The following is a 13,436-nucleotide window of genomic DNA, read 5'->3' on the forward strand; positions in this document are numbered from 1 at the left end:
GTTAACTGAATACCACTCTGTAATTGCAAAAAAAAAAAAAATGGTGGCTGTTGTGTTGACATTCTGAATGCTCTAAGTAAATACATTTTTTTTTTATTAAAAAAAAAAAAGAGCAGTCTTGAAAAAGAAATGAAACTAGACGGGCATGGCAGCACACACCTGTAATCCCAGCACTTAGAAGGTAGGTACTGGTGTACGTCTGTGAGTTTGAGGTCAGCCTGCTTTACACAAGACTTCCAGAACATCCCGGACTATGTAGAAAGACCTTGGTGGGTGTGGGGAGGAAAGAAGGAAGAAAAGAAAAGAAAAGAAAAGGGAAAGAAAAAAAATCAAATAATTCCCAACTCAACAGAAGCAAAAATAATAAAACACAGGAATGAATTTGAACAGGAAAATCAAATATTTGCATTTGGAAAACTACAGAATATTGCTGGAAAACAAAATAAAGTACATGAAAAATCATAGATGAGAAGCAGATGCAGCTACGATGACAAAACCTTTCAGCAATGGAATAGTTAATTCCAAGATCCATATGGAAACAGAAGTCCCTGAACCTGAACAGCGTAAACAAGCTCGGAAAAGAAAAAAAAAAAATGTGGAGGATGAGGAAATGCCTCAGTAAAAAAAGCGCTTACTACAAAAGTATAAGGTTCCAGAAGCCAGGTAAAACACCAGGAAGAGTGAAATAAACTGATAACCTCAGCACCAAGGAAGCAGAGACAGGAAGCTGCCTGCTGTTCGCTGACCGACCAGCCAGCCTAGCCGAATTGGCAAGCTCCATGTGCTAAGTCTGAAAGCACCTCACAGAGACCATCACTCACATATGCAATTGGCAAGAGTGCTTTTATTTCTCGAAAGCAAGAAGCCTGCATGCCGGGTCGGCCATTTACAGAAATGGCAACAACCCCAGACAAAGGCCTTTTTATAGGGAACTAGGGGAATTTCCACTAGGGTTATGTAATCTAAAACTTCATTGGTGGGTGCTGGGAATGTTACAAGGGCCGGTTTCTGATAGGCTTGTCTCAGGTGGTCAGTAGAATGCGTTCCTGTGTCATGGATGTTTAACAACAGGATGAGATACCCAAACTATATAAGGGTGCCCGGCACCCATGGCCATCCTGAAATAGGATATTGCCCCATCCTTCTGGTTGTCTCCAGGCTGGTTTTGGATGGGGATTTTATGCCCTGGGTCCTGGAGCTGGTGACTTCTGGCCTAGTTCCTGGGAACTGATGACTTAGGAGGGTTTTAATGGTCAGTTACTGGAAGGGATGACTTTACTTTTGAAATCAGACCTGGTCCTAAAATGGAGTTTATTTCGTCCTCTCACCAGTTCAGTGAGAGCACCTGTAGATAACAACTGAGGTAAACAACTATGGTTGAGCTCTGCGACTTCATACACACAGACACAAACACAGAGAATAAATACAGAGGATTTGCATTTTCTGGTTTAAAACCATGCTGACAAGTGGGAGTAATCAAAGGGAGAAGTCCTAGCTTAATAAGGACAAACACATAAATGGAATGCCAGTGAGAATACAGAGATAACCCCACATGTCTGTGAGCTGCTGGCTTTTGCTTTTTAAGGTTTATCCTTTTTAATTTTATATGCAAAAGTGTTTGCCTGCATGCATGTATGTGCATAGATGTGTGTACCCTAGTGCTTGTAGAAGCCAGAAGATTACATCAGATGACCTGGAACTGGAGGTTCTGATGGTTGTAAGGAGCCACGGAGGTACTAGGAAACAACCCCAGGTTCTCTGCAAAAGCAGCAAGTGCTCCTAACCACTGAGCCACCTCTCCAGCCATGATCAGTTAGTTTTTTGACAAGGATGCCAATACTGCTCAAAATGATATTTTGAATATTATATTTGAAATATGAAGAGAGAATAGTTTTTTTCAACAAATGAAAATAAAGCACTTATATAAACATGAAAAAAATAAAATAAAATGGACAGCTACCTCATGTCAAACACAAAAACTACTGATCTTCCAGAGTTCCTGAGTTCAATTCCCAGCACCTACATGATGACTCACAACCATCTGTAATGGGATCTGATGCCCTCTTCTAGTATGCATGAATACTACAGTGTATACATATAAGTTAAATAAGTCCTAAAAAAAATAGGGCTTTATTACACACCACAGACACATACACACACACACACATACACACACACACACACACACACACACACACATACATATATGTTATTTTTAAAGGCTTCAAAAATAAGCTGCTACTTCACATTCACTGAGACAACTATATATTTTTCCTGATTTAAATTTTTTTACGTTAAGTTACATGTTTAGTTGGGGGAAGCACATGTGGAAGACAGAGACCCAGTTTAAGAGATCGGTTCTTTCTTTTCACCCTAACTGGCCTCTAACTCAGAGTTCCACCTGCCTGTGCCTTCCAAGTGCTGAGATTAAGGGCATGTATCACTCCACCCAGATCAAAAGGGGAAAATAAATGCTGGCAAATACATAAACAAATCTGAACAAAGTTGCTGAGAATATGAAATGTTTCATTCCATGTGGAAATAGTGGTTTCACTCACAAATAATACCCAAGAGAATTAAATGTTCAAACAAAGCATGGACATAAATATTTGTAGCAGCGCTTGTGGTCTGTTTGGTGTAATTGTGGTATAAACAAATGCGGACTACCCAGACAATAGGATGCTTAAACGCCATAGAAAGGAGTGAAGTGGTGGTGCATGCTACAATGTGAGTTCTCCTTGAAACACGGTGCCAAGTGAAAGACTGAGGGGTCCTTTATATAAAATACCCAAAATGAGCAAATTCATAAGACAAATATGAGTTAGTGATTGTTCAGAGCTGGGGGAAACAGTGACTCCATGATACAAAGTTTCTTGGAGGGGACATAAAATGTTCTGGTGCTACAGGGTTTTAGTGTTTATTCTTGCGCAACCTTTGAATATATTAGGCCCACTGTTGACACATTTAAGATAGTTTAAAAGTAGTTTATGTTGTGTGCATTTTAAAGAATACGTTTGTGCTGTAGAACTTCCTAGATTCAATCCAAGGTTGCCATTGAGTCTACTTCCTTTGAGAAGAGACTTAAGCTGTTCTGTGCCTCAGTTTCCAGGCAGTAGGTAGGTAGGTAGTAACATGACTTCGCTTTGAAGCGTGCCTTCAAAGTGTTTAAAGTATGTCCCTGGCAGTAATGGACAAGTACCACAGATAATTTTCCTTTTATCTTTACGCTTTCCTATAATTCCTATAAACTTTAAATAGAAATAAACAAACGCATTTTATTTAAAAGCAAGAATTGGAAATGTCAAAATGATGGACTGCTTTTAGCACATACTAGAACTGTAATTAGGTGAAAATTAAATTATCACACACCAAATTAAACCCTCAAGAAAGTGTTCTAATTGTCCTGTTTTATATCACACTTCGGGAGAACTTTACCCAATATACCTTTCATCTTCTGGTGACAAACATAGTCTTTGACATTGTTTCTATTCTCAGTTGCCTTGCAGAAAAACTCCAAGCTTGTACTAGAATGTGAAAAAAATATGTTTTTTTTTAATTCTACAGGAAGATTAGTAGATCTACTCACTTATAACTATCAGCCATTAAGATAGACTCCCAAACTCAAGAGGCTTCTTAGAACCAAATAACATTTCTCAACATATCAGAGATTTATTATAGATTATTCTGTGTAGGGATGATATATGTATATCAGTTTCAGTGGTACCTTAGTTAAGGGATTAATTGCTGTGGTGAACCACCTTAACCAAAAGCAACTTGGGGAAGAGAAGTTTTATTTGGTTTCCACATCACTCTTCTTCATCAAAGAAAGGACAGGAACTCAAGCAGGGCAGGAACCTGGAGGCAGGAGCTGATACAGAAACCATGGAGGGGTGCTGCTTACTGCTTGCTTCCTGTAGCTTGCTCAGCCTGCTTTCTTATAGAACCCAAGACCACCAACCCAGGGATGGATGAACTCAATCACAATGGACTGGGCCCTCCTACATCAAACATTAACTAAGAAAATGCCCTACAGGCTTGCCTACAGCCCAATCTCATGGGGGCATGTTCTCAATTGAGGCTCCCTCCTCTCACGTGACTAAACAAACATGGGGTCCTGCACTTACATGCACATTCTGGCGCACACACACACACACACACACACACACACGCATGAATAATTTAAAGTATTTTAAAAACTAAAATGAAGACTTACCAGAAGAAGGAGAAGGTGGGGGAGAGGGGGGTTGCAGACAAGCTAAGGATCAAACTGAAACCGTGAAGTATGTGTTCAAGGAGACACACGATTGATCTTGAATAGGCAGTTAATGGCTATAAAGTGATGTCACACGACAAAAGACACACAGAGATGATCTTACAAAAAAAAGACCTTGAAGCCCACAGCTAGGCCCTACATAAGTTTACAGGATGAGGTACAGAAACGATCTATGTGCATGTCTTGTTTTATATTGTCTATTAGTTTGCAAACCAGGTCAGACTGTTTTATTATTACATCTGTAATATACCCAGAGGCTCTTAAAACCATGGGAACATCCAATTAAATTAAAATGCTTTGACCTCTTCGGATGAGCAGCTCCGTATAAATCCAGGGTATTGATATTCTTATTATTGTGGATAAATGAAATGTGTGAATGAAGCCAGCTCAGCAGCAAAATGGCTTCCCTGAGATTCATAAAACTGCCCAGATCTTGGTATCCACAGAGCAGCACCCACTGACACAGGAGATTAGAAAACAGGTGTCTCCTGATACCAGCTATGGAGACAGAACTCTAGAGAAAGAGCTGTTTTCTGCCTCCATCAGCACTGCCTGCGTACAAGAGCCAACTCAGCTAAGATATTAAAAAAAAAAAAAATGCACATGAGGCAAGGCGGAGTAAGTCAAGGCATGGGATCTAAATTATATTAAAAAGAAAAAGTCAATGATACTTTCCTCATGAAAAAAGCAACTGTCTGATTTTATTTAGGATTTAAATTTTATACCAGCATTTTCAATTACTGTGGCATAAATAAATCTTACATAAGCGTAAGCTTAGCTGAAGATATATACACACTGTTGTGTATTTGGGGGAACATTTTATAAGTAGATCACGATAGGCTATAATTCTTACCAGTAAACCGTGTTGCTCATACTCGGTGCCTGGTTCATTTTGGCCTCCGACAGAATCCATGTTGATTTGGGTTTCTGGAAATTGGTCAAGGATAGTACATTCAATTTGGTTTTGTTGAGGGAAGGAGGAGTAACCATTGTTTCTCTGGAACACAATCCTGTCTTTAGGCTACCTGGGACAGCATCATTCTCCCAGTTCCTCATCCTCCATGCTGTGCTCACAGGTTAGAGAAAAGGCTACGTGAGGAAAGTGCATGCAGTGTCAGTTAAGAGGATCTGAATTCAGATCTCCTATGCCCATGTAAAGCCAGACTTAGTACCACATGTCTGTGGCCCCACCAGTAAGGCGAGAGGCAGAGACAGGTGAATCCTGGGAGCTCCCTGGCCAGACAGGCTGGTGTACACAGTAGTTAACAACAGGTCTAGGAGATGTCTGACATGGGACTTGCCCTATGACCTCTACACATGCAATATGTACACACAATGTACCTGCAATCATGCACACACACATATACACACCACATGCACACACACACATAGGAGTTTGTTTAAAAAAAAAAAAAAGAGCCAAATACCTATGGGCATCCTCAATCCTCTTTCAAACTAGATCGTTTCCCCTTGTCTTGAACCTTCTCTATTTTCTCAACTGTGTTTCATATTTAAGCAAAGTGGTTCAAAAACCTATCAAACGAGAAGGCTAGAAGTGAAGTTTAATGTATAATATGCATTTAACATGCAAAAGGCCACAAGTTTGGACTCCAATACTATATTTTTAAAAAAGGAATTTTTTTTTTAAAAGAGAGTAGGATCCATAGAGAGAAACAATCTATAGTATAGAATAGAAGTGTTTCAAATCCGTAGTTCATAGAGTCCTAAAATTCAGAAACTAGGTATCCAATTTTTAAAAACATTAGCAAAACTAAACTATGGTCTTCAGTTTTCAAAAATAAATATAGAAATGATCAATAAACATGAAAGGGGGCTTGATGTCATCATCTATCTGGTAAAAACAAACCAAAAGAACAATGAATAGCGTTTTTATTTTTATGTATTATTACTATTACTGTGTGTGTGTTTGTGTGTTTGTATATGTTTGTGTTGTGTGAGTGTGTGTATGTGTGTGTCTATATATATATTTCTACGGCGTGAGTGTGGAAGTCAGAGGACGACCTTCAGGAATGAGTTCTCTCCTTCCACCTGCTCACAAGGCAGGATCCCCCTTGTCTCTGTGGCACTGCACACTTCTGGATTATTCTCCCATTTCTGCCTCCCATCCCACTCTGAAGTGTTGATATTACAGATGTGAATTTACCACATCTGAATCTTCATATGTGAACTCTGAGGATTGAGCGTGGCTTATCAGGCTTGCACAGCAAGAGCTTTCACCTGATGAGCCCTCTCAAAGGTCCAGGAGACCATTTTTACACTGCCCAGGGTAGCTATCAATGTTTAAAAAAAAAATAACCTAGGGCATACATATGAGGAAATGAACTTCAACACATCACTGGTAAGTATACAAAATAGTGCGGCTACTATGGAAAACCGTTTGGTAACTTGCCAAACAATACATATGAATCACCTTACAACTCAGCAACCCCACTGCTTAGTATCTTCCCCTACGAATCTGAAAGCGATGCTCAAAAAAATTTCATGTGAATGCTCATACTAGCACTTAGGACAAAAGCCAGGGGGTATAAAAAACCCATCGATGTATACAGAGGTAAACACAATGTGGTACCCCCATACAATGGGATATTATTCTGCTCTGTAAAGGAATGAAGTGCACATAAACACTACAGCATGGATGCACCTCAAAACATTAAGGAGTGTGAAAGGCATCGATGCAAAGGGCCACCTTTTATATGATCCTTTTATGCGAAATACCATAAAGGGATCAGTTCATAGAGACAGAGAGTAGGTTTGTGGCTGTCACAGATGAGGATAAAGAGAGTATGGGAGTGACTGCTGGATAAAAATGAGGACATGACTGCTCCTAGGTACTGTTGAAGAGAAGGTTCTTATTGTAGATATGAAGGAGAAAACAGTCAGAACCATCTGGAAGAGTCCAGTCTGAACATGGCCAGCAGAATAGACTAGGCTATGAGAGGAGAGATGAGAGAGAAAGAGAGAAGCAAGAGAAGGGACCAGGACCTAATAATGAAAGACTAAGAGGCCAAGAAGCCAAAGAGAACATCTGGCCACAATGTCTGGGTTATATCGGAATCGGTCAGAAGCTAGGGGAAAGTGTAATGGGGCACGACTGACTCCATGATGGAAATACCATTCAGGCTGTAAAACTCAGCACACAGCACCATCCGCCAAAACTAAAACAAAGGCCTAGTACATCAAAGTCCATAGTTCTGGGAAAGTCTCAAAACACACTAACCTTGCTGTCTGGCTTCTATAGTTCTGCTTCTAAGTGTTCTTGCTAACTGAAGTATGTCAACCCCAAACATGGTTTTCCAGCTTAAGCGCTGTTCAATGTCCAATTTTCTGAGGAACCTCCAGACTGATTTCCAGAATGGTTGTACCAGTCTGCAATCCCACCAACAATGGAGGAGTGTTCCTCTTTCTCCACATCCTCGCCAGCATCTGCTGTCACCTGAGTTTTTGATCTTAGCTATTCTCACTGGTTGTTTTGATTTGCATTTCCCTTATGACTAAAGATGTTGAACATTTCTTTAGGTGTTTCTCAGCCATTCGGCATTTCTCAGCTGTGAATTCTTTAACTCTGATAGGGTTATTGGTCTCCCTGCAGTCTAACTTCTTGAGTTCTTTGTACATTTTGGAAAAAAGCCCTCTATCAGTTGTAGGATTGGTAAAGATCTTTTCCCAATCTGTTGGCTGCTGTTTTGTCCTAACAACAGTGTCCTTTGCCGTACAGAAGCTTTGCAGTTTTATGAGATCCCATTTGTCGATTCTTGATCTTAGAGTATAAGTCATTGGTGTTTTGTTCAGGAAATTTTCTCCAGTGCCCATGTGTTCGAGATGCTTCCCCACTTTTTCTTCTATTAGTTTGAGTGTATCTGGTTTGATGTGGAGGTCCTTGATCCACTTGGACTTAAGCTGTGTACAGGGTGATAAGCATGGATCAATCTGCATTCTTCTACATGCTGACCTCCAGTTGAACCAGCACCATTTGCTGAAAATGCTATCTTTTTTCCATTGGATGGTTTTGGCTCCTTTGTCAAAAATCAAGTGACCATAGGTGTGTGGGTTCATTTCTGGGTCTTCAATTCTGTTCCATTGGTCTATCTGTCTGTCTCTGTACCAATACCATGCAGTTTTTATCACTATTGCTCTGTAATACTGCTTGAGTTCAGGGATAGTGATTCCCCCGAAGTCCTTTTATTGTTGAGGATAGTTTTAGCTATCCTGGGTTTTTTGTTATTCAGATGAATTTGCCAACTGTTCTGTCTAACTCTCTGAAGAATTGGATTGGTATTTTGATGGGGATTGCATCAAATCTGTAGATCACTTTTGGTAAAATGGCCATTTTTACTATATTAATTCTGCCAATCTATGAAATGGGAGATCTTTCCATCTTCTGAGGTCTTCTTCAATTTCTTTCTTCAGATGCTTAAAGTTCTTATCATACAGATCTTTCACTTGCTTGGTTAAAGTCACACCGAGGTATTTTATATTATTTGGGACTATTATGAAGGGTGTCATTTCCCTAATTTCTTTCTCAGCTTGTTTCTCTTATACCCAGCCACTTTGCTGAAGTTGTTTATCAGGTTTAGTAGTTGGACTTTTGGGATCAGTTAAATATACTATCATATCATCTGCAAATAGTGATATTTTGACTTCTTCTTTTCCAATCTGTATCCCTTTGATCTCCTTTTGTTGTCTGATTGCTCTGGCTAGAACTTCAAGAACTATATTGAATAAGTAGGGAGAGAGTGGGCAGCCTTGTCTAGTCCCTGATTTTAGTGGGATTGCTTCAAGTTTCTCTTCTGAGACTTTTAATTCAGCTCCTTAACATTCTCTTTGCTCTTCGGGGCCAAAGGTCAGTCGCTCACCCAAGCACAGAGCCTCACCGACACAGAGCCTTACAGGCACGGGGCCTCACCCGTTCAGTGCAGCTCACACTTTCGCTCTATTTTCAGTGAGTGCGGGTTATAACAAAATGACACGATTGATCTGATTGTTGGCGAGTGTGAATTTATTCCCTTTAGTCTTGTTCATTTCAAAACACGAGCATGAAAACTGTTGCTTTCATATTCACGCCCAATGTTTTGCGCAGAGCAGGGTTTCCGGTAAGTAAACACAGGACGCATTGAATCGGAGGATCTTCCGCTTTAATATACTACGGGGCTAAGACTCAGTGCTTTCAAAAACACTTCATTTTAAAGAAAAGTGCACCAGAGAGGCTGGTAAACGTCAGTACAGTCATCAAACTAATGATAAATGATTTAAACATAGCATTTCCTTTAACAATTTTTTTAAAAAAAGACTATATCGTTTCAACGAATTAATTCAAACTTATGTTGCCTTTGGGAGCCATAACAAAAATATAAATTATTTTTGATTGATTTACTGATTATAACTCATTTTCATGCATAGCATTAGGAGGAACAATGGGACAGAATCAGGAATGATCCTTCATAGATGAAATTTCTCATTTTATGTATAAAAGCCTGTGTTATTTTTTTGTTTCTTTTTTTTTTTTTTTTTGGGAGCTGGGGATTTAACCTTAGTGATAGAGGGCCTTGCGCTTCCTAGGCAAGCAAGGCTCTACCACTGAACTAAATCCCCAACCCCTGTGTTATTTTTAAAGAGCTCACATTTATGAATGTTCTAGTGTAGTTTCTACTGCTGTGACAAAAGCCATGACCAAGACCCAGTTGCGGAGGAAAGCCTTTATTTAACCTTACGGCCTCTAATCTACCATGAAGGGAAGTCAAGGCAGGATCTCTAGACGTGAGCTGAAGCAAAGGCAGTTGAAGGAATGGGCCTTACTGGCTTGATCCTCAGATTCCCATCCAGCTACGTTTCTTATACCAACCAGGCCCACCTGCCCAGGGGTGGCACTGCCCACAGTATACTTGGGGTCTTGCACATCAAGCCTTAATCGAGAAAATGCCACCACTGATTTGCCTACAGGCTAATCTGATGGAGGCATTTTTTTTTTTTTAAAGACGTCATGGGTTTGGCAATCGGTGGCTCCAAGGTTTCAAACATCGACGCTTCAAGATGTCTAATCCGCTAAAATCACACTTCTTGTAATGGCTACAACTGCAGGAGTACCAGGTAGCCTCAGCTCTCCCCGGAGGATCTTTACCCAACACAGCGATATTTGTCTTATTTTTGATACTGCTCTGTGGCTATGCAGAGAGTGCAGACCCATCAAGGAGCCCAGCTCGCAGGTGGATTAAGTGTTCTGGGTGGATCTGTTCTTGATTCCCAAAGTCCAGCATAGTCCCTCTAACACTGAATACCTAAAAAGTCTTCAGATGTCCTTAGGGTCCAGAACAAACAAAGACCAAAGGGGATGAGAGAAAACAGGAGAGAATATGAAATAAAAACCAAGTGGATGCCTATGATATCAGCACTGGGAAACTGAGATTGAGGAATGGTGAGTTCGAGGACAACCTGGGCTGTACGTGAGACCCTGGGGTAGGGGGGTTACAATGGAAAGAAAAGGCAAAGAGTCAAAGCCAAGAAAATAATTATACAGAGACAGAGTGAGCGATGCAGTCATACAGAAAAGGGGGGAAAGTCCCCACTGTGTCCCTTCACCAATCATGGAGAATTTACCTCCATGTTTTAAACTAAGTTTTTAATTTATGAAAGTAACATTTGTTACAGAAAAAGCAACACAAAGCAACACACTGACTAAAGTAGTCCCTAATAATTCTATTATGCACCGTACAAGCATAACCACCGTTAACATAATTGTTTTCTAAGATTTCATTTAGATATGTATTAGAACTTGTTACTTTCTCCATTTTGAACAATAAATAATAAAAATACGTCTCGTTAAACAGTCTACTCTTATTTGTTTCAGAAAGTAGCTAAATATAATAAGTCTGGTGAAATTGTTTAAACAAAAATCCTAACATACCATGTGACTATTTTGCTTGCGGGATGGGAGGAGGGGTAGAATTTACAAGGAGCAGAGCTTACCAAAACAAGTTGGTTCTGCAGAAAGGTGAACATAGCCACCTGCGTAGTTTAATTAATTAGTGTCCTAGAACTGACTTGCCTTTCTTGGTCTTATTTCACTATAGCTGCTGTTCTCACAGAGGACCTAAGTGTGGTGCCCAGCACTCCAGTCAAGCAGCTCACAGCAACCTTTAACTCCAGCTCTAACAGGCACAGTGCCCTCTTCTGGCCTCCGTGGACATCCACACTCACTTGCACACCCACACACAGACACACATGAACACATAATGAAAAACCTGTAAGTGATGTCTTCCAGTACTTCCTGGGCATTTCTGATGAAGTTCTTCAGAAATTCTTCATACACACAGTCTGTCACTTTAAAACCTAGAGCTTTTCAGACGTAATGGAATTATTGCTGAGTACCTCATTTCTTTGATTACTGTCATTTCTAGGAAGCACCCCTTCTTACCTGTATGCAGAGAGTAACACCAAATAGCTGACACCTTTCTGTTTTTAGGTTTGTGAAATGGATGTGCTTAATTCCAAAGCTATTAGGTAAAATGGTCAGTGCTACCTGTTATCTATTCAGTGCCAATGTTTATAAACTAATAAATGTGGTTTTCCTGAGCATTGAAAGTTAGTCTCTTTGTGTGATAAATATGCTCTTCTTCATAAATATGATACACATGTATATATATATATGTGTGTGTGTGTTTCTTGTATCAAGTCATATATGTGCATAATTCATATGATAGGTTATTATAATTTAAATTTTTATTATGATTTATTTATGTATGTATTTAGTAATTGTGTGCTAATGTATGCACATACCACAAAGCACATGTGAATGTCAGAGGTAGCTGTTTCTTGCCTTCTACCGTGTGGGTCCTAGAGTTTGAACTCAAGACGTCTGTGTTGGCAGCAGACACTCTTACTCTCTGAGCCATCTCAGAAGTCCCCGGTTAACATGAATAGGACTCAGATCTATCAGTCTTAAATGTGATAGATTAGTATGAACATAATGAAATACAGAATGTAGAGATTTTTCAGACTAACCAGACTTAATACCTGAAGAAGTAGAGGTGACTAATCCTAAATCTCTCAAATGGCTTTATGAAATATCAGAAGATCTGAAAGCTTAAAGAAAACCCCAGTCAGAGGGGCAATTAAAGTGGACCTGAAGTGGTAATGTGGAGTGTGCTTTCATCCTTCTAATTCAGGGGTCATACAAAGGTCAAGAATGATGTGACCCTGATGCTAACCAAGTGTAACAGGGATTGCAGCCTTCGTCCTAGATGTCATCTACAGTGCTAGGGATTGAGATTTTAACTACTGCACTGTGCCTGTGAGGATGTGCGAAGGGCAGTGCATTGTGGGTGCTTCCGGCAGTAACCATTATGAACAGTGGGTAGCATTTCAGTATCAACAACTGCTACAGCTTGGTTGATATGTAGCAACAAAATCCTGTCTTGATTCTGGCTCTTCAGGGCCTAAGGATGTGACCCAGGGATGATTCCAACTCTTCATAGTAACTAGTACCTGATAACCTTCCTATATTATGCTATAAGGATTTTGCTGTGGTTTACTCGCTCTGATAGGAATTGAAAACAGGGCCATATAGATGATTCGAGCTACTGAGTTGCATCTAAGTATTTTTGCATAGTTATCTCTAGACCCTCTTGGCTCTTTCTAGGTAGAAGTAAGTAACACACACACACACACACACACACACACACACACACACACACTATTTATTAAATCTTTGAGAATTTCACAGATTGTATTTTGGTCCTATGCACTTCCCGCTCCCCACTTCAGCTCCTCATGGCTCTGACTCCCCATCCCTACCAGCTTTGCATCCTTCTCTTTTTACATTTTTCATTAATCAATTTATTCATTCACTTTACATCCTGATTGCAGTTCCCCTCCCCCCTCTCCTCCCATTCATCCCCTCATACCTCCCTTCCTCCATATTCCCTCTCCTTCTCCTTAGAGAATAAGAGGCCCCCCCATGGGTACCAACCCACCCTAGCTCCTCAAACCACAACAGGACTAAGAGCATTGTTTCCCACTGAGGCCAGACAAAGCAGCCTAGTAAGGGAAAGGGATTCAAGGCAGGCAACACAGACAGAGACAGCCCTCCTTCACAACCTGGCTCCAGTTGTTAGGGGACCCACATGAAGATCAAGCTGCACATCTGCTG

Source organism: Rattus rattus, chromosome 6, assembly GCF_011064425.1.
Source record: "Rattus rattus isolate New Zealand chromosome 6, Rrattus_CSIRO_v1, whole genome shotgun sequence".
NCBI classification, from domain to species: domain Eukaryota; kingdom Metazoa; phylum Chordata; class Mammalia; order Rodentia; family Muridae; genus Rattus; species Rattus rattus.